The following is a 21,519-nucleotide window of genomic DNA, read 5'->3' as shown; positions in this document are numbered from 1 at the left end:
TTGTGGTGCCTCGGAATGGACTGATTATATTCTATTTTGGGTCTGCTTTATTGATGATGTTTTAATGATTTGGAGAGGAAACACAGAGAAACTGAACGAATATTTGCAATATCTCAATTGTAATAATTTTAATATTACTTTCACAATGGGATGTAGTTCAGAAAGGATACATTTTTGGGATGTGGAACTATTCATTGATGGAGATTCCATTAATAGCAAATTATTCAGAAAAAGCACTGCTACTAATTCTATTCTGAGGGCGGAAAGTGCTCACCCAGTTTCGGTGATCGGAGGGATCCCTTATGGGGAGATGATAAGGATACGCAGGAATTGTAGTTTACAAACTGATTTCATTAAGGAGTTGGATAATCTCCACAAACGATTATGACAGAGAGGATATGCCAAAAATATTCTGAATAAAGCCAGGGGCAAGATAATGAAGGTTGAGAGAAACACCACCCTGGTACAGAAAGACAGAAGCAGCTCTGCTGAGCGAATATCATTTGTGACAACTTACTGTTGACAAAAAAATGAAATTTTTAAGGCTTTGGGAAGAAATTGGGGTCTATTGAAAGGCGTACCGGGTTTAACCAATATCATTGGGGATAAACCTGGGGTGATATATAAACGCAGTCCAACTATAAGAGAAATGATCACAAGGAATTATATTGAACCTATAGCAAAGGTAAATACAAATTGGTTGCCCAAGCCGCCGAATGGTTTCTTTACATGTGGATCCTGTAATGTGTGTGATTTGGGCATCAACAAGATTAAAAACTTTATGTATAATACTGTGAAAAGATACAATATTAAGGAATTTATCAATTGTAATAGTGTGGGCATGATCTATGCCATAATCTGCGCTTGTGGAAGGATCTATATTGGTAGTACCAAGCGTAGTTTAAAGCTTCGGATTCAAGAACATAGAAGATCAATAATGAATCATGATAATAGATCCCCACTGTATTTACATATTAAGGAGAAACATCCAGGGGAGAGTGGCATCAAGTTCCATGGTATTCAGAGAATCTTACCAAGAAAGAGAGGAGCAAATTGGGAACTTAGAATTAGACAAAATGAAGCTAGATGGATAAGTCGTTGTAGATCGGTAGAGCTGGGACTTAATAGTGATACAGAGCTACATTATTTTCTGGAATGATGAAACTGTTAATTAAACGTAAAAACATGTGGGTCTGTATACGCTTGATGATTTGGTCACAACTATTAGGAATTAGTTTTACAATATTGGCATACATGATAAATGTACATAGTAAATGGTTGCTTCATCTCATCATTTGAGGAATAAATTATAACTTGACAAATAGTTTGCATTTGAAAGGGATAACAACTTGTGATACGTATATAGAATGAGGATGTTTTTTAATCAGTGAGTGGGTATACTTTTTTGGATTGATAATGGGCTTTAAATCAAGGATACATCTGCTTGTTATATTTATGGTGTTTACGGCGCAGTACTGGTAACACGACTATTCTGATTGGTTAGTTGAATAAGCAGACGAGAATGTTTGTGATTGGTCAGCGGAGTGGGAAAGTTTTGCCGCTCTCATAATTAGTGGCCACTGATGGGGATTAGTAATAAAATTTAACGCTGAAGTTATAAAGATACAAGATAACATTATCGTTTTGCTGACGAGAACATATTGGAATATGCCCGATTTGATCGCCCGCTTTGATGTGGATCGGGCAGGAAGTACTCGTAATGTGAATACATTTAAGACTTAGTGAATTACGAATATGTGAATAGTTAGAAGGGGGGGAAATCCTCTACGTTTTACTAATTACATGCCGTCGAGGGGTTTTTAGCAACAGAGGTATACATTGGTGTTAATAAAAAGAGCATACAGGATTACTGTTTCCAGGAACAACAAGCATTGTAACACGCTAGATTTGATTGGCCAATGGCATGCGGAGTGAATAGGAAACACTTGTGTCTTATGCAAATAGAAGGCTTAGTGACCAGGGAATATGATTGGTCAATGATGTATTAGGGAAACGTTTCCGATTGGGCAGGACGTACCAGGACTGGCGTTAGCAGGAGCAGGCTAAAATAATGATTTTGATTGGTTGGTAGCTCACGGACCGTAGAGGAAACAGTTTAAGATAATTAGGAGATGGTAGGCGGGAAATGTGATTGGTGGAATAAAAATATAAAAAGGAAACGCAAAAGATACTAGGTTAAGCGGTGATATTCGATTGGAAGTGGAGGCCACGAGGAAGCTATTGTTAGAATTAAAGGTATGTGGATACATATGAATATTCGGCAATAAACAAGATGATATTTTGTTTAACCCCTTCGTCGCGGCACGAATTTTGCCGCGGCGCTGGGGGGGTTTGCGGCGCCGCCATGCTCGTGACGGAACCACTCCGTCATGAGCCACGGGCGCGCTGTGCTCATGACGGAGTGGTTCCGTCACGACTCCGCCCACTTGCATTGATCGCCCGCACAGGCGGGGTATCAGTGCCGGGTGGGCGGAGCGGCCACCAACGGCCGCAGCATGACGGAACCACTCCGCCATGAGCACACGGCGCCCGTGGCTCATGACGGAGTGGTTCCGTCATGAGCAGGGAAGGAGTTAAACAGGTTTAGAAAGGAATACTGATTTGGTCCTTTTATGTTATATTGTTTTAGGGTTCATTGCGTGGAGGATACCATTTAATTGACTAGAACGGATGTAGAATGAGGTGAGGACTAAGGATTGTTGAACAGGAATACCAAAGTAAATAGTAGTATGAGAATAACTGATTATTATGTTTCATTTTTTTAGAAAACTTTTATTTTGATGGGAGAACTAAAGACCTGGATGATACTAGTGCCTATTAATGACTGATATTTCATACCACCGCGCCAATTATAGGAGGTATGTGATAGGATATTATATGGAAATAACAATTAGCGATAATAAGAAAAAATGGGACAGCCAATTAAAATAAAGGCCAGGAATAATGACTAATACTAATAGCAAATAGGAAATAATTGAGTATCATGTTTTACTTTAACTAGATAAAATTTAACTCGATGAGAAAACAACAGACCCTGATGACACTGGTAGCCTTCCATGACTGATATTTTACACCATCGTGTTATTATTTAGGAGGTATGTGATATTTCATTATGCAGATACTACAATGAGCTATAATCAAAATCAGGTAACGACTTATAAAAAAGTTTAGTAAGAAGGAATGATCGGCTGGGTTCTGAGAGGACTAATGGTCTAATCAGTGGCATAAACCATAACCTGATAAATTATGATGTTGTTCTTTTAAAACTGAGTGATTATGTGTTTGGGTAAATTCATCAAATTTAAGATTGTTATATAGGCAGGTCGTAGAGGTTATAGATGTATTAAACAATATTAATTTGACTGTCAGCAGGACTTGGGATATAGAGATGTATGATGTATTTTTCAGTGATATTTTCTTTTCTATTCTTGCAGCCCTGATGAGGTCCCAAGGGGGACGAAACGCGTTGGCTGTGTTTATGTATAATTATGATTTTGTTTGGACTTCTAAGAATTTGTTGGAGCACCAAATTGAAAATAATTTGAAAGAATAAAAGAATCTATTTGGAAGAAATCTCTTGGACTACAGAAAATAATTTTTCTTGGACTACAATAATTTATTGTTTACTGATCACTTGTCCACTCCTTCCATTTTCTAATATATAGTATTTAATTGTTTTAATAAGAAAATCCAAGAGTGCATTTTAACGTGCAAAAATCCATCTCTTGATGAAGTTATGGATATTGCTGGAAGTATTAAGCGTTCGGTTGTTTCTTCTAAAATTTTGACAGAATCGTCTACTACAAATGCTTCTGATAATACTAAAGTGGTACAAGTGGCAGCAGTATCTAATGCTAGTATTTCTAATGTTAATGGTGTTTCATATAAAAACATGCCTAAGAAGAGAGGTGAAAAAGGTGTTGGGGGAGCATGTTACAGGTGCGGATCTAAGTTTCACATGGGCAACCATCCTAATTGTCCTGCTCAAGGTAAAAGAGGCAACAATTGTAAAAAAATTGGACACTTTTATACTGTATGCAATTCTAACAAAGCAAAATTTAAGGTCACTCAACTTGATGTGGAGAATGACATTATGAGTGAGGCTATTACTAATGTTTCATTATCAGTTGAGGTAGATTTGTTAAGCGATTCTGAAAAGAGGTGTAAAGGTCCTATTTGTGAGGTACACATAGGAACTATTAATATTGACATTATGGCTGATTCAGGGTCTCCTATTACTATATTAGCTGAAAAAACAATCAACAAGTTTTGGTCTAGCAAATTATTGACGCCTACCACTGTTAATCCGAAAGCATTTGGCGAGTATGATATAATTATGAAAGGTTATTTCTATGACAGCATTTTATTCAAAGGAAGAAATATTTTTACCAAAGTTTATGTGGCAGTTAATGGAAGAGACATTCTTGGTTGGCAAGATCAAACCAAACTAGGTATTATACTCAAACCTGGGCACGTGAACCCGTGATACTTGGTGATATGCCAGTTTTAGCTGTTTTAGAAAATAATACGCATGAAGAGATTATACAAAAGTTATGTTCCAAGTTTTCAGATGTGTTTTAAAAAAAGATTGGGGTAGTTAAAGGATTTCAACATACTATAAAGTTGAAGAATAATGTTACTCCTGTTATACAAAAGTAAGACCTGTTACTCTTTCTGCCAGAGAGGATCTTAAAAAATTATTAGATGATATGTGTTCTGAAGATATAATCAAACAAGTTGAGTCTTCAGAATGGGTTTCGGCTGCTGCCGTTGCACGCAAAAGTTATGGTGATATTCGCTCATGTGCAGATTTGAGAGTACTTAATAGAAATATTCTTGTGAATTGCCATCCTCTCCCAAGAATACATGAGATGTTGGCAAAACTAGGAGAGAGTAAGCATTTTTCAACTATAGATTTACGTTCCGCGTATCATCAAATTTCCTTATCTGAAGATTTACAACCATTTGGTGTATATATGTACAAGCGAATGCCATTTGGTTTGGCATCCGCAGCCAGTGTTTTTCAAAGGTTGATGGATCAAATGTTTCAAGAAGAAAAAGGTATACAGGCTTTCCAAGATGACATTTTAATTCATACAGAGAATTTAGATCAACATATAATTTTATTAGAGAAGGTTTTGAGTAAATTGGGTGCTCATGGTGTTTAAAATGTACATATGGGGAACTAGATTTCACTTGTTTACGAATCATAAGCCTTTGATATATATGTTAGAAGATAGCTGTTACAATAAAGCTTCCTCTAAACTCATTAGATTGTTAGCAAGGCTACAAGAATTCAATCTTGATATAAAATATATTCCAGGAGGCAAAAATGTCAGAGCAGATTGTTTGTCACAATTACCAGCTTAGAGTAACTGTGTTAGTAGCAATGATAAATCCAATTTTGAATATGTTTTTACAGTGGATGATATAAATGAAAAATTAAAAATTTCGGAGAAAGAGTGGTTAGAGAGCTGTATGGAAGATGATTGTTTGACTCAGGTAAATACTTTTCTTGTTGAAGGTTGGCCTTGCGACAGGAGCATGTCAATGGATGTATGAGTTTTTTTCTCAAATAGCTTCTGAGTTATCGGTAGTCAATGATATTTTAGTTAGACAAGATTTATTTGTTCCTCCTGTAAGTTTAAGGTCTAAAATTATTACGTTGGCTCACGAGGGACATGTAGGTATTACTGCAACTCTGAAGACAATTAAACAAATATATTGGTGGCCAGGTATTGATGGTCAAGTTAAAAGATTTGTGGAAACATGTGCTGAGTGTTTATGTTCCGACAAACACTTGAAAACGTCTACAGCACAATTGTGTCCTGTAAGTTGGCCAAGTAATGCTTGGGAGAAAATAGGTCTTGAGTTCACTGGTCCTTTCAACGTTTTTAAAGGTGGCAAAAGATTTCTTATAGTTGCCATCGACTATTTTTCAAAGTGGTTGCATTTTTCATTTGTAAAGAGTGCGGATTCAGCTTCTGTGGTATCCTATTTGAGACATTTGTTTTGTATTGAAGGTAGGGTGAAAGAAATCGTTACAGATAATGGATCTCATTTTATTTCTGACGTTTTCACTAAGTTTTGGGACAAAAATGATGTTAAACATATTCTTGTACCATTGTATAGTCAAGCTTCCAATGGCCTTGTGGAAAGGGCTAATCGGTTAATAAAAGAAGGTGTGCAAACTGCGGTTGCCAATAACTTAGATGTAGCTGAATATTTACATTTTAAAGTGTGGATTTACAATATTACTCCACAAAGCACTACTAATGTAGCTCCTTTTGTCTTGTTAAGAGGCAGAAGACCTATTTCTCTTCTCAGTCTCACATGGTTATTAGATAAGGTCAATCTTTCTCACAATATTGATTTGCAGAGTGTACGAGAACGTGTTAAAGAGAAACAAGAGATGTACAAACACAATTTTGATAAAAGAATGCATGTAAAAGAAGGTTTTCTGAATGTTGGAGATTGGGTTTTAATTAAAAAAAAACACTAAAGTTGGTAAAGGACAATCAAAGTTTTCAGAACCAGTGAGGGTTTTGAAAATGTCTCGAATGGCAGCGTTGTTACAAAGGATAGTGGAATATAAATACATTGGTTAAAGTAACTGCTGAACAAGCTAAAATAATTTCACAAAAACTGAGTAGTACAAGAGCTAAAGAAAGAAGTGACTGGTTTGATCTTGGTTTGTTGTCTAATTCTGCTAGCAGTGAGAATCTGCAAATGAGTGAAGTAAATTCTTCTTCAACGAATCTAGACAGAGGTTATAATGCTACTACTCTCATTAGTTGTGCACGTTCTAACATCAACAACTCTGTTTTGGGTGACCATGGAGACATCTTGCTGAGAAGTAGTTCAGGGGTAAGATCGGCTCCAGTTCACTCATGAGATTATGTATATTATTGATGCATCTTTTGTTTATTAAAAAAAGGGGGGTGTAATGTGTGGTAAAGTAATTCATATTATAACTGTGTTGCTTTAAGTGTAATCCTGTATAGTCTAGAATGTAGAGTGTTAAGGTGTTCTAGTGTAATAGAACTTGTGGCTCATTGATGGCTTTGCTGTTGTGGCTGGCGGTCGTGGATCCTGTATGGAATAAACCTTTCTACATATTTATTCAAGCATTTGGATTTTATTTACAAAACCAATACTACACTCTGCCAACTAGAGACCCCCAGTTCTAACACTAACTCATTTGTCAGTTTTACAAATTGGTCCAATAGCGACTGATATTTGTTCAAGTTTGACTCCCCAAATAATAGGAAGTCATCCAAATAATGCAATTTTCCTCTGGCCAGGTGCAACTCACTGAGTGCCCACTCTATAAATGTGCTGACCACCACAAAGTAAGTGCAGGATATGGCACATCCCATGGGCAGGAACGTTATAAAAGTAGAACTGGCCATCCAGCTGGAAGATCAGCAAGTGTAAGCTCTTGAGATGAAGATGCAGCAACCTAAAGGTGGATTTAATGCCTGCCTTTCCTTATGCTAAGGATTGTCTTAAAGCATCTTTTAGGTGTAATCTCCAATTGGGAAAATGTAGAGATTTGGAGTTTGGTGTCTTTAGACTCACAATTTAAAATCACAACTTATAGTGAAGTTGCATTTTAAATTGTATGTCTGAAAATGCCATTTTTAGGAAGTTGCCATTTTCACACTTTAACCAATCTGTGCTTCTGCCTGTCTCTAATACACGTCTGGGTTGGGTGACAGTTGGGCTTTGTGCATTCTTTCTAGAGAGTTGCACAAAGGGAGCTGAGGTGTGACATGTGCATCCCAATGGCCCATCACCAGGCTGATGGGCCTTATTGAGGTAGATTGAGAAGGAGGAGCTGACACTTGCACCTGAATAGAGTTGTGCCAGTCCCCACACTAAGAGCTGCATGCCCCCCAGTAGTGAGACTGTAGCCAGGGTAGGAAAGGCAGGGACCTTGTGATCTTCAAAGGCCTCTTTAAAGGCTCCCCCACTTCAAAGGCACATTTGGGTGCCCCCTGACACCACCAAATCAGAACTTTGCTGGATCCAAGGGCATTCTGCCTGGATGAAGAGCTGCTGTGCTACAGGAAGGACTTCCACTTTGCTAACTGGTTTGCTGTGTTGGCTTGCTGCCTGCTAATTGCAGTGCTGCAGGGGGGATTGCCACTTTGCCTTGACCCTGTCTTCAGGCAGGTCGCGCCCTCACACCGCACAGCTCCACCAGTGGGACGGTGTGTCCCTGCTGCTTGTCACCGCCGATGCCGCAGGTTCGAGGCCCCTCTGCCTCGGTAGGCCAGTACTGTTGCTTTTGTTTTTACTGCCTGTGTATTATGTTGTGATTTTGTTTCTACTGCCCTGTGTATCTTGTCACCCTCGTTTCCCCCCGCTTCCCCTGTGCCCCCTGTTTTGCCTTCTGTAACCTGCCCCTGCCTCACCTGTTTTCCCGCCGCTGCATCCCCTGTGGCCCCGCACCCTGCTCACCCATTCGCCACACCCCTCCCGCTTCCCAGCTGCTCCTCCCTCCCACCTCCTTTCATATGGGGGCCGCTGCGCGGCCGCACCACTGGCGCGCCAAAGGTGCGCCTAAGGCAAGCCCGTCTGTGCCCGGACCGCGCCCAGCGCCAGATCCTTGGCCCCAGAGAATGCCATGACACCAGACGCCGCTATGACGCCAACACCCTCCATGCACTCAACACCGGACGACCGCACACCTGCTTCCTGGCCACCCCGAAGCACACCAAAGGACCCTTCTCCTGCTGGAGCTGCAGCTTCACCAGCCTCTGAGCCGCCAAACCACCCACCGTGACAGGACGCAACCACCTCAGATCCATACTACTGAACACCCGCTCCGCACACAAACACGCCGTCGAACTATGGTACCTGCTCTACACATCCTCCCCAGACGTCGCCTCCTAACAGAGACCTGAATGAATGCCTCCTCGGCACCTGACACCACCATAGCCATCCCGGACGGTTACAAGATCACCAGCAGGGACCGCACCAACGGAGTAGGAGGTGGAATCGCCATCATCCACAAGAACACCCTCAGGGTCTCGACCAGCACCGACGACACCAACAGCACCGCCGAAAACATGCACTTCCAGATCCACACCGATCCCAACACCACCCTCAGAGGAACTCTCATCTACAGACCCCCCGGTCCCCGGCCTCAGTTCAGCGACTCCATCGCCGACTTCGTCAGCACGCACGTCCTTGCCTCCACGGACTACATCCTCCTCGGAGACCTGAGCTTCCACCTCAAGAACAACAACGCCACCAACTCCACCACCCTGATTGAAAACCTCGCCAACCTCGGACTCAGACAGCTCGTCACAACACCCACCCACTCCGCCGGCCACATGCTTGATCCTATCTTCTCCGCAAGCCCCCACATCTCCTTCAGCCACACCACCGAACTCCACTGGACCGACCATCACTGCATACACTTCACCTTCCGGAAACCCACCACGCACCACCGCACTCAACAGATCCCTTGCTGCAGCTGGAGCAAAATCACCGAAGACCAGGTAAACACCACCCTCGCCAGAAGCCCACCCACTGACACCACCGACACCGCCACCCGCAACCTCAGACATTGGATCGTCAACTGCACCAACACTCTTGCCCCGATCAAGAAACCCTCCAACAGACACACTAACAAGAAAGCTAGCTGGTTCACCGCAGACCTCCAGGCCTCCAAGCAAACCTGCCGTACACTAGAGAAGAAATGGCACCGCGAACAGACACCAGACAGCTACGCAGCCCACAAAAACGCCATCCGCAGACACCATCACCTTATCAGATCCACCAAAAGGGGTTCCTTCAAGGACCGACTCGACAACAACGCACACAACAGCAAAGAACTCTTCAACATCGTGAAGGAACTCTCCAACCCCAGCTCCAACACCAACGACATCCCACCATCGCAAGACCTGTGCGTCTCCCTCGCCACCTTCTTCCATCGCAAGATTGCATACATCCACGACAGCTTCAAAAACCTGACCGTCCCAACAACCACCGACACCTCAGACCGCGCGGCAACCACCAACATCGATCCCCTGCTCACCTGGACCAACATAAACGACGACGACACCATCAAAATCATGAACACCAACCACTCCGGCTCTCCGGCAGACCCATGCCCACACCACATCTTCAACAAAGCTAGCGCCTCCATCGCACCCCATCTCCGCAAAGGCCATCAACATCTCCTTCGAGAACGCGACCTTCCCGGAGAGCTGGAAGCACGCCGAGATCAGTGCCTTACTGAAGAAACCCAAGGCGCATCCAAGGGACCTCAAAAACATCCGGCTCATCTCCCTGCTCCCGTTCCTGGCGAAGGTCATCGAGAAGGCCGTCAACAGTCAGCTGACCCGCTACCTCAAGGAGAACAACATCCTGGACCCGTCCCAGTCCGGGTTCCGCAGCAACCACAGTACGGAGACTGCCCTCATCGCCGCCACCGAGGACATCAGGGCCCTGCTGGACAACGGCGAAGCCGCGGCCCTCATCCTCCTGGTTCTATCAGCCGCCTTCGACACCGTCTGCCACCGCACCCTACGCACACGCCTCCACAACGCAGGGATCTGAGACAAGGCCTTGGAATGGACCACCTCCTTCCTCTCCGGCAGAACCCAGAGCGTCCGCCTTCCCCCCTGCCTTTCTGAAGCCTCCGAGATCATCTGCGGCATACCCCAAGGATCATCCCTCAGCCCGACACGTCTACATGGCACCACTTGCCCACGTCGCCCGACTGCACGACCTCAACATCATCTCCTATGCCGACGACACCCAGCTGATCCTCTCCCTCACCAAGGACCCCCTCTCCGCCAAAACCAACCTACAGGAAGGAATAAAAGCCGTCTTCGAGTGGATAAAGAACAGCCGTCTGAAGCTGAACTCGGACAAGACAGAGGTCCTCATCCTCGGCTCCACCCCCTCAGCCTGGGACGACTCCCGGTGGCCGTCCGCATTGGGAGCAACACCGACACCCACCAACCACGCACGCAATCTGGGGTTTATCCTCGACTCAACCCTCTCCATGACCAAGCAAGTCAACGCCGTCTCATCCTCCTGCTTCAACACCCTCCGCATGCTCCGCAAGATCTACAGGTGGATCCCCACCGAAACAAGAAGAACGTTGACGCAGGCCCTCGTCAGCAGCAGGCTGGACTACAGAAACGTCCTCTACGCAGGAGCCTCAGCCAAACTCCTGAAACGACTACGACGCATACAGAATGCCTCTGCTCGCCTGATCCTCGACATCCCGCACCACATCACACCACACCTGAGAGACCTGCACTGGCTTCCCGTCAACAAGAGGATCACCTTCAAGCTCCTCACCCACGCACACAAGGCGCTCCACAACACCGGAGCAGCATACCTCAACAGACGACTCCCCTTCTACACCCCAAACCGACAGCTCCGACCTTCCGACCTCGCCACCGTCCCCCGCATCCGAAGAGCGACCACCGGCGGCAGATCGTTCTTCCACCTCGCCGCCAAGACCTGGAACACCCTCCCCATCCTCCTACGGCAGACCCAGGACCTACTGACCTTCAGGAGGCTCCTCAAGACCTGGCTATTCGAGCAGTAGCAGCACCCTCCCCCCCCCCAGCGCCTTGAGACGCTCATGGGTGAGTAGTGCGCTTTACAAATGTATTGATTGATTGATTGCTACCTGCTCTGCTGTGTTGACCTGCTACCTGCTGCTTCTTGCCTGGGAGTGAGGCGGACTGGACCTTTTCTCTACATCCTTGAACCCAAGTTTCTCTCAAGCTTGTTGGCTTGCCTCCTGTTCTCTGAAGTTACAGGGTCACAAAAAAGTCTTCTCACACCTCTGTTGGTGCTGTTGGAATCTCCCATCTGTGAGTCCTACCCTTGCCTGAAGTGCCTGCTCAAGTCCTAGGCCTCAGAAGTGGGTTCTGCAGCTGTTTTCTGCAAAAATCGACACAGTGACCCCTTTGCGCTGATCAGAACGGACGCAGTGCCCTCCCAAGTTGACACAGTGCCGATTCGATGAAGCGGTAGGGCACAACTGCGAGGTTCAACTCCACCGCAGTGCCAATCCTTGATGCCGACTGCGAGCCTTGACTTCGATGCATCAACCCAGCTGTGTGAATCGGAACTGATGGAGGGAGTCCTCAACGCTGATGCTTGCTCCATACAAGGTACTTTTTCAGCTTGCCATACGTGGGTCCTGTAGCCGGCCTGCCCTCCATTGCAGTCGGCCTAAAACTTTGAATTTACCCCGATCTAGTGCGACCTCAAGTAAACTTTTAACACTATTGATTTATAAGCATATTTTGGAATTTTATCTTTAAAAATTCATATCTCGACTTCTACTTATTGGATTTTTGTCGTTTTGGTCATTTTACTCAGATAAATATTCTCTATCACTCTAAACTCACGTGGAGTCTTTTTGTGGTGTTTTCACAGGGTTACTGTAACTTAAGTGTTGCACAAATACTTTACACATTGCCTCTTAACTTAAGGCTGACTGCTCTGTGTCAAGCTACCAGAGGGGGAGCACAGGTTCATTTAGGATGTGTATCTGACTTACCGTGACTAGGATAGTGGTTCCTACTTGCACAGGGTTAAAACCCCTGCCAACTAGAGACCCAATTATTAACAATTACCACTTGTGTTGCTATAATTTATTTTTGTGTCACAATTTAGTGACTCATACTATATGTGTCTTTTTATTGATACCCTATGAGACATTGTTGCATGATGTACATATGTGAGTGTGAAGCAGGTACCAAGCTGTTTTCTTGGCGAGCGTAATGAAAATACATTGTTTATGTTGAATAAGTGTGTTGTGTTTGTATGGGAGAGACTGTCAGGTAAAGGAATTTCAGGGACGTATGTGCTGAAGGAGAGAAGGACATGAGGGTGAAAAAGTTGAAACAGGTGGGTGTAAAATATGTAGATAGAGGATTTCTGAAAAATGTGGAGATAAAAGTATAAGTGTCTTACAGAGAGACTGCAGAGGAAAGTGGTATGAAGGGGAGAACAGGAGTGACAGAGACATGCCGAAGACTACTACCTCTTCCACAGACCTCAGTAATATTGAACTGACAGTCTCATATTTTGAGAACTGAATATTTTATTTCTTATTGTTCTGAACAATATCATTATTGTTACTCATTTATCTAATACTACTAACAAGCTATGGCAAAACCAATAGTTCTGGCTCCTTTTAGGCACGTCTGTGTGTGTGGGGTTGTATTGAATGCAATAACAGAAACCTCAAAGAAAGGGACTCAAATACTAATCAGATGGCATGCTGTGTGAAGCTCAAAACTGTAGTTTACATGTTTAAGCCACGTCCTTATTTGCACAGGTCACCCCTACTGGAAATTATTAGTAATTACACTTATTTATTCACACCCTTTTTAGAAACCCTAACACACCTATTTCATCCCACTTAAAGCGCTACTCTTCTCCCTCCATGGGCTCATGAAAGTACATTATCTTGCAAGGGCGGCCTCAGATTACCATCAGTGCGAGATGAATATGAAATGCCCCACAGCAGTGATCCTAGATTAAGTCCTTTATAATCATTTGTATAAACGATTAGGTAATGCAGGCAGAAGACGTGTCAACATCACATCTTCCCCTGCTGGAGCTCTCTGCATTGTCAGCTCTTACGAAGGGGGGTGGGGCCATGGGAGAGCTCGAGCGCAGGGTCTGGATCAGTTTGCATTTCGGATGTCTAACCAGTTCGGTTGCTGTTAATGATTTTAACATAACCTTCTAACCACAAACACAGATCACACAGTGCAATAAATGCTCTGTATGTGCATCAAACAAGAATGAGATGGGTACAAAGGAAAAAAGTAAAGCGGAATGTAAAATCCCAAGACACACAGTAAGATTAAGTGAAGTAAAACTAATTCATAAAGAGGGTTAGAGTAACATGAGGCAGGGCCCAGCCGTTTAAGGCATACAATAAAACCTGTCACTGCAACTTGAGGTACATTGTCACACGGGTACATCTGCTTCACAAAGCCATAGAGATCAGATGACCGCCACCAGATCAAGCAGACGCAGCCGCGATTGGTCTGTTTTACTAATGTTACTCCTAGAACTATCTTAATGAATAACTATTGCATTGTGGGGATCAGCTACATTTACATTGCTTAAAAATATATAATTTCCTGCTGAAGTAAATTATACTTTGATTTATTCTTTGATTTTGGGGGTTTATGGAATGAGAGCCAGAACTTCTTCGGTGTCAAAGAGCTCTAAGTGGTGGTGAGAACACACAAGGGCCAGGGTGGGGATACTGCCATCATTGCAATTGTAGTTGCATTTATATAGCACTTACTAGCCCTGATGAAGTATCAAAGCCCTTTTCCGGCAAGTAGCACGCTACTCGGAACCCAAAAAGGATTAGTGGTGAATTAGTATTGGGAAATATGAAATTAATTAGAGCGGTGGACATGTGAGTTTATTATTTGGATGTAAAAAGGATGGTGGAGGGATAGAAGAGGGAAGGGGGAAGGGTTTGCATTTAAACAGCACTTGTTACCCCTGATTGACTTCGATGCATCAACCCAGCTGTGTGAATCGGAACTGACTCAGGGAGTCCTCAACGCCGATGCTTGCTCCATTCAAGGTACTTTTTCAATGGGCCATACGTGGGTCCTGTAGCCAGTCTGATGAGTGCTTTTCGGCAGGTGGTACGCTACTCCGGAACTCAAACAGGATTAGTGGAGAATAAGTATAGGGAAATATGAAATTAATGTGAGCGGTGGACATGTTAGAATGTTGGTTGGATTGAAAAGTATAGTGGAGGGATAAAAGAGGGCTCGCCTATTAAGCACTACATGCCATAGCAACATGGCTTCAAAGTGCTATAGAAAGATAGCACCAACGAGGATAGAAAGGAAAAGGATGGACGTCTCAGATTGGGAGGGCTGAGGAGAAATTGAGGCTGACCAGATTTCAAGAATGAGCAGCCACGTTAGACGGCAGCTCCGAATAAGTGAGTCCTTAATGTTTTCTAGAATGCAGCCATGCTAGGGACAAGCTTCGAACAAGAGACTTTCAGAGTTCCAATGCTTGAGATTTTCTGTGCAGTTTTCTTAGATTTTGCAGCAACAGACTTTAGACAATGAAAGGAACAATAAAAGGAACACACTAATCGGGCTCTTGTTGTGGCGCAAGTAATATGAAATTGAGTTCAGATATTCAACGTTTTGCTTGTATTATATTAGATAATCAAGTTCATGCTTGTGTGTATTGTTTTAGGAATCGAAGAAATTTCTGGATTGTATCGTATGAGATGTGTGTGAAATAAAATTTTCATTAGAATAACTATAAATCGAGTCAGACATGTTTCTGCTCATGCTCAGAGCTGCCTGAATGAAGTGCCTGCCTCTGGCCTCATTTTCACATCAGAGAAAGAACGCCTTGATGAGCTTGCTCATCCGAGCTGTTTACATATGTTCAGCAGTCGAAAGGGTGCCTTCTTCATTTCTAATAAGGTTGATCTTCAGACCTTGCAGACCCATGTGTACACTTCTAAAAAGTTGTGCTTTGCCTTTGTTTGTCGAGGTTGCGGCAACCCATGCATACCCACCCCACATTTCACTTGTCTTCAGCCCCGGAGAGGTTGAGCTCCCCAGGGCTGCGGGAGGCCTGCTTGGGACCCTCATCATTATTTTCAATTGCCCCTGGGACCTTTCCTACCCAGGGGCCTAAATTAAACGAAGCGCGGGAGTCTGCATTTTTATTTCTCCATTTTCCACGGGAGGCCTGGATCCAACGTGACTCTCGCAAAATGAAAAAAGTTTTTGGGGCCTACAGGGAACCCTCCACCCCCCCCAGAGGCCTTGGGTATCAGGATGTTTCTATCCTGCCTCCTTTTTATTTATTTTTTTACGTTTTTTTCTTGTGACTTGGTTCAACGGAGTCACAAGATGGCTGCCAACATTTCCTGGTTTCAAGTGTTGACAGCCAATCAGATCTCAGGCATGAGATCGGGAGGGGTCGCGGATCCACTGCGGCCTCAATTATATCTCTGAGAAACCTTTAAATTTCTCAGCAACTACTGAACGGATTTACATCAATTAACAAAAAGAGCTCCCTTTCTGCCAAATGTTGTGTAATTTGTTCAGCGGTTCGGGCTGTAGCTGTGTCTAAAGTTTCCTATGGAAATTAACATGGAGAGAAAGCGTTTTGTAGCTCCCCTTTTTCTCGGCCCCTGCTTGACAACAGATCACCCCAACATTTTTACGACAGCACCTGAAGTGACTGAGCCATTAGTTTTGAAAATTTTGTGCGGATTCGTTGAACGAGGCCAAAGTTATTGACAAATAAAAAAAAATGCTCTTCCTATGGAACCTGCATCCTAACTATAACTATAACTACCTACTGGTGATCGCCAGCTGGCCGGGGCGTCATGGGAAAGGGGCCTTGTGCTCTCTTTCTAAAGTGCCATGGGATTGGCTTTGCCCCGGACCCTGTATCCAGGGACAGCATTGCTGCTGTGGAGTACAGCCCGTGACTACACGAGGAAAACGGCTAACTATGGTGGAGCAGTACTGCAGTTCTTGGCTATGCGGTAAGGCGTTTGGGGACCCGGGAGAGAAGGCTTTGGCAGTTACATTACCAGGACACTCTTACCTGCACACATTCACGAGATTCATCGTCACCAGCACTCACTTGGGATTTTACGAGTCCGTTTCAAGACGTTCTCCCGCTTAGCCGAGATGGTGCTTCCTGGGAGTGGTAGTCTACCGATGCAGGCTGCCATGACGTCTCCAACAACAGGACTCAGCTGGGCTTCCACCAATGGGAGCATGACTTTCTGTATGAATAGCGGACTGATGCAGTTACTGGTTACAAGCATATAATTAAGGCTAATCTGCCGAAACGCGTCATGCTGTCTGTCCTGCAATAAAGTCTTTTTTCCAAGGATTCCCCTACTGTGTCCCTCCGGTTCTTCTTTGGAAGTAATCTTTTCCTATATATATATATATATATATATATATATACACACACACACACACATATATATAAAGGATTTAGTCCTACTTATATGTCTGGCCTGCCCCAGTTTTTGCTTCTCAAAATGTGGTAATCCTATCAATGCACCATTGTTTTTTCTGGCTGTCCCTGAAGACTTTCAGAATAAATTATACAAATATTGGCAAGGAAGCTCTGAAGCATGTACTTCAAACTGACAGGGACACTACTAATTACGTAGAGAGAGCTATTGGCCCCAGTGTCATGCTCAAATGGCACACCTAGATGAGATCAACTGCTTTTTCAGGGGATGTGCAGGCATTCCTAATCGACATGCCTTGTGATGGTGCCAGGCTATTCTGAGAAAAGGCTGGTTCAGAGCTAAAATTATTTAAAGACAGAAGCATCACGGCTCAGTGCATGGGGCTAATATTGTCAGCTAAGCAGTTTCCCAACACTACAGGAAGCTCTGACATTGTTCCAGGGGGTAGCTTAGAGACAGTGTCAACCTTCTCTGCCTGTACTACTGCAACTGACCCAGCACTTTCTAGGCTGAGGGTGTGGCAACAACTGAAACCATGGGCACCAGTAGGGTCTTCAATCATTCAGTTCTTCCTCTGCTATTGCAGCGGTTGACATGCTGCTTTAGTTTGTCATCAAAAGATCATGTCTGGCCTTTATAATGAAGAATATGGCATGCTCTCCTTGGTTGTTGATCCATCATATCAGATTGGAGGGTCTTACAAATTGTTCAAAGGGTCTACACCCTGCCGTTCATTTTTCCCCTTCATGCCCTCCTCCAACAGAGCGACCTTTGGAGGAGCTCCCTGCAGCCCTGATGGAGGAAGTCAACCGTCTGCTGTCCAATGGTGCCATTGAGCAGGTGTCAGACTCAGGGAATAGAGAAGGGTGCTACTCACACTACTTCTTTAGATGAATGTCTCAGACCAACCTTGGACCTCAACACCCTAAATGTATTTTCAAGGAAGAACAGGTCCAAATGCTCACTCTGACCTAGATCCTTTCAGCTCTGGACACAGGTGACTGGATGTTTTCCCTGCCCTGCAGTCACACTGGGGTTATCAGCAGCAAGGGAGTAGCAAAGAAAATAATACACTGTTGACTGTATCATCATCATCATCAAGAATCTTTATTTCGGCAATATTTCAGCCATAAAAGAGCAACAGTAATAAAACAATATCTACAATTTCATGATCAAGTGTGCACCGAAGCTGCTAGCCGCTATTTGCAATTATAAAACTCCTTTTGATCCAAATAGCATACAAATAATTCGAAAGTGCAAACACAATATGACCTGCAGTATCAGATTTAAAAATCCTAAGTGCATCAGAACATTTCTTGAATCCTAAGTTTCTACAGATTGGTACAATCCATTTCTTCCTTATTCTACTATAAAGAGGACAGAAAAATAATATATGGCATTCATCCTCATTTTTCGTACCACAACCTGGACAATGGGAGTCCCTGGACAGGGACCATTTACTGGTAAGACATGCTAAAGGAAGTGAGCCAAACCTCCATTGTATGTAAAGCTTCCTGGCCATGACAGGATAAATTACATCCAGATAGACTTCGAATAAGTATACAGATTTTATCTCTAGGAACGATTTTACCATGGTACCATTCTGTGAATTATACAGCCAAACATTAGAGCATCGAGATCTATAAAGCTCAGTAAATAGATTCCCTGAAATCTCGCTGCAAGCTAATGCTGGATTAAGCCACATGTCGATAAGGCCCATTTTCACAAGTTCATCTTTAATATAAGAGAGCCAAGGAATATGCACTGCCTTGCCTATACTCAGAATTTCTTGTAATTCAATTCTGTACTGCAGGAGCTCGGGGGTCCGCCATAGCCTCCTCCAAAACCTAAGGGGTTTGATGGCTAGTTCCTCCTGAATAGGGAAAATGCCCAGATCGAGTCTCAGCGGTAAGAGAGGTGTACTTTGGGGGAGCGAGAGCAACTGCCTCAGAAAATTATTCTCTGCTTTGATCAATCCAGGTCTAACGGCATGCCCCCATAATTCCCCACCGTACAGTGCTGCCGCTCTAGCCCTCGTTTTATAGATTTCAAGGCCAGGGCTAATGGGTTTATAAGTAGAGGCATTAGACATTTTTAATATTCCCCCCGCTATTTGGGTCAATTTAAGTTGTGATTTAACAAGATGAGGGGCCCAGGAGAGATTTTCACTTAGTGTAACACCTAAGTATTGGAATGTATGAACTCTCTCTAGCGCAACTGAGTCTAAAGTGGGGGGTGGTCTAGTGTGTGAAGAAGGGTTAAAAATCATGTATTTAGTCTTGTCTACATTAATCTGTAGACCATGTTCACAGCAGAAATTGTTAAAACCTTCCAATATGCGTTGGATCCCCATGGGTGACTTAGATAGAAGCAAGGTGTCGTCAGCAAACATTATAGCCGCGACTTTCTTGCCTGCCAACCGGGGTGCATCGTTGTTAGGCACTGCGTCCAGGTAGGATATCAACCCATTTACATATAAGCAGAACAAGGTAGGGGCCAGGACACACCCTTGCCTGACTCCCTTGCTCACCGTGAACCTAGCAGACAGAACCCCTCCTCTGGCACACCTGACCTGAGCAAAGTTCTGGGTGTGTAGCCTCACCAATATCCCCAATAGTGAATCAGGAACTCCCAGATCTCGTAGGACAGCCCAAAGTTTGCCCCTGGGGACAGTGTCAAACGCAGAGCGCAAATCAACAAACACCATATAGAGGCTGCCACCCTCTATTACCATAGTCTTCCAGTACAGCATAATTAATCGGAAGATCTGGTCCATGGTGGATGTTTTACTTCTAAAGCCAGCCTGGTATGGCGAAAGGATTTCGTTCTCATCGGTCCACTCCTGCAAACGATCTAATATAAGTCGTGCAAATATTTTTGGGGGGACATCGATGAGGCTGATGGGCCTGTAGTTAGCGGGGAGCAGGGGCGAACCCTTTTTGTATATTGGTATAATTTCCGCTCCCAGCCACGAGCCCGGAACCTCTGCACCATACAGGATGGAGTTGTAAAGTGCGCATAAATACGGCGCCCATATCTTTGGCTGTTCTTTGAACATATCCCCTGGTAGTTTGTCGATGCCTGGTGCTTTGCCCGTTGCTAGTTTTTCAAGGGCAATGGAAACATCCTCTACGGAAAATTCAAGGGCCTCAGCATCCTCAGGAGAAGGTGCATTAAAAGGCAGGAGATCTAGATCGGAAGTTGCTGCATATAAAGATTTGAAGTGGGATTCCCACACCCCCGCATCTAAATTAACTTCAATTGCATTACGGGGTTCCGCACACCCTGAGTTCACAATAGCCCAGAATTTTCTCGATTCCTTATTGGCAAGTGCAGAGGCTAGATTCTCCCATCTCTCCCAGTCCCAGTCTATTTTTGCCTGCTTTAGTGCTTCTTTATAGGCAAGCCTAAAGGCACGGATCGTTTGCCTATCACTGCCCATTTTAATGGCATTAATCAAATCAGATTTGGATCGCCTACATGTAGCATTATACCAAGAGGAGGAGGTAGTCCTGGGCTTCCTTATAGAGGTGGTAGGATTAAGAATGCCTTCAAGAGTGTCAACCAGATCCTGATGGAGAATAAGCAGGTTCGCCGAAGTATCCGAGGACAAACCTTGGGCCCAGATGTCACTTGCCATTTTGAGCAAAGGAAGGATGGATGTATATAAACTAGAAAGTGCATCCCTCCTCTCACGCAGTCGCCCACTTTACCCTCCTCCTGTTGTTAGAGATAACCAGGCCTGGGTCAGCGGTCGGCTCCATGTGGGCTTTCGTAGATTTGGGCAGTTCCATTTTCATCGACAGTGCGTTGTGATCGCTGTCCGTTCTATTCAATACCTCTAGATCCACAATCCTAGACCACATCCTGGTCTGAACCATGATGTAGTCTAGATGGGATTCCTGATCTTTTTTTATTATAGGTATACTTGGAGGGAATATCTGAGGGCAACCGACCATTAACTGCCCTGACTGAATTATGGAGGGTTAGGGTCATAATCTGCATGGCCAATGGAGTCCAAGCCTTTGCATAAGTGGTCCTACATTGGGGGATTCCCTAAAACTCGTCTTCATCCAATAATGACCCCTCATTCAGCCCTTGCAGAGGCTCGTAATGGCAGTTAAAATCTCCAGCAATGACGTAGTGAATGTCTTGATTCAAAGATTCAAGAAAGGATGATAATTCCCCAATGGTGTTAGATTCCTTTGCCAAGGCAGTAGGTCGGGAATACACATTCACTAGAGCCAATTTATATAAATTGGGCCATATCAGAAGGACACATAGAATATCATCCGAGTTTGTCTGAATCAATTCCACCCTACAGCCCAGATGTACGCCTACCCACGTTGACAAACCACCGGAGGGACGGCCCTTGCCTCCCCATCGAGCTAAGATATTATAGGCCGCAAACCCCACTCTATGAACCTCCTCCCTGGCCCAAGTCTCCTGGAATAGAATCACATCAGCGGTGTCAACAAAAGTACCCCATGCTG

This window comes from Triturus cristatus, chromosome 5_2 (assembly GCF_964204655.1).
Source record: "Triturus cristatus chromosome 5_2, aTriCri1.1, whole genome shotgun sequence".
In the NCBI taxonomy this organism is placed as follows: Eukaryota; Metazoa; Chordata; class Amphibia; order Caudata; family Salamandridae; genus Triturus; species Triturus cristatus.
This window is presented reverse-complemented; position numbering follows the sequence as displayed.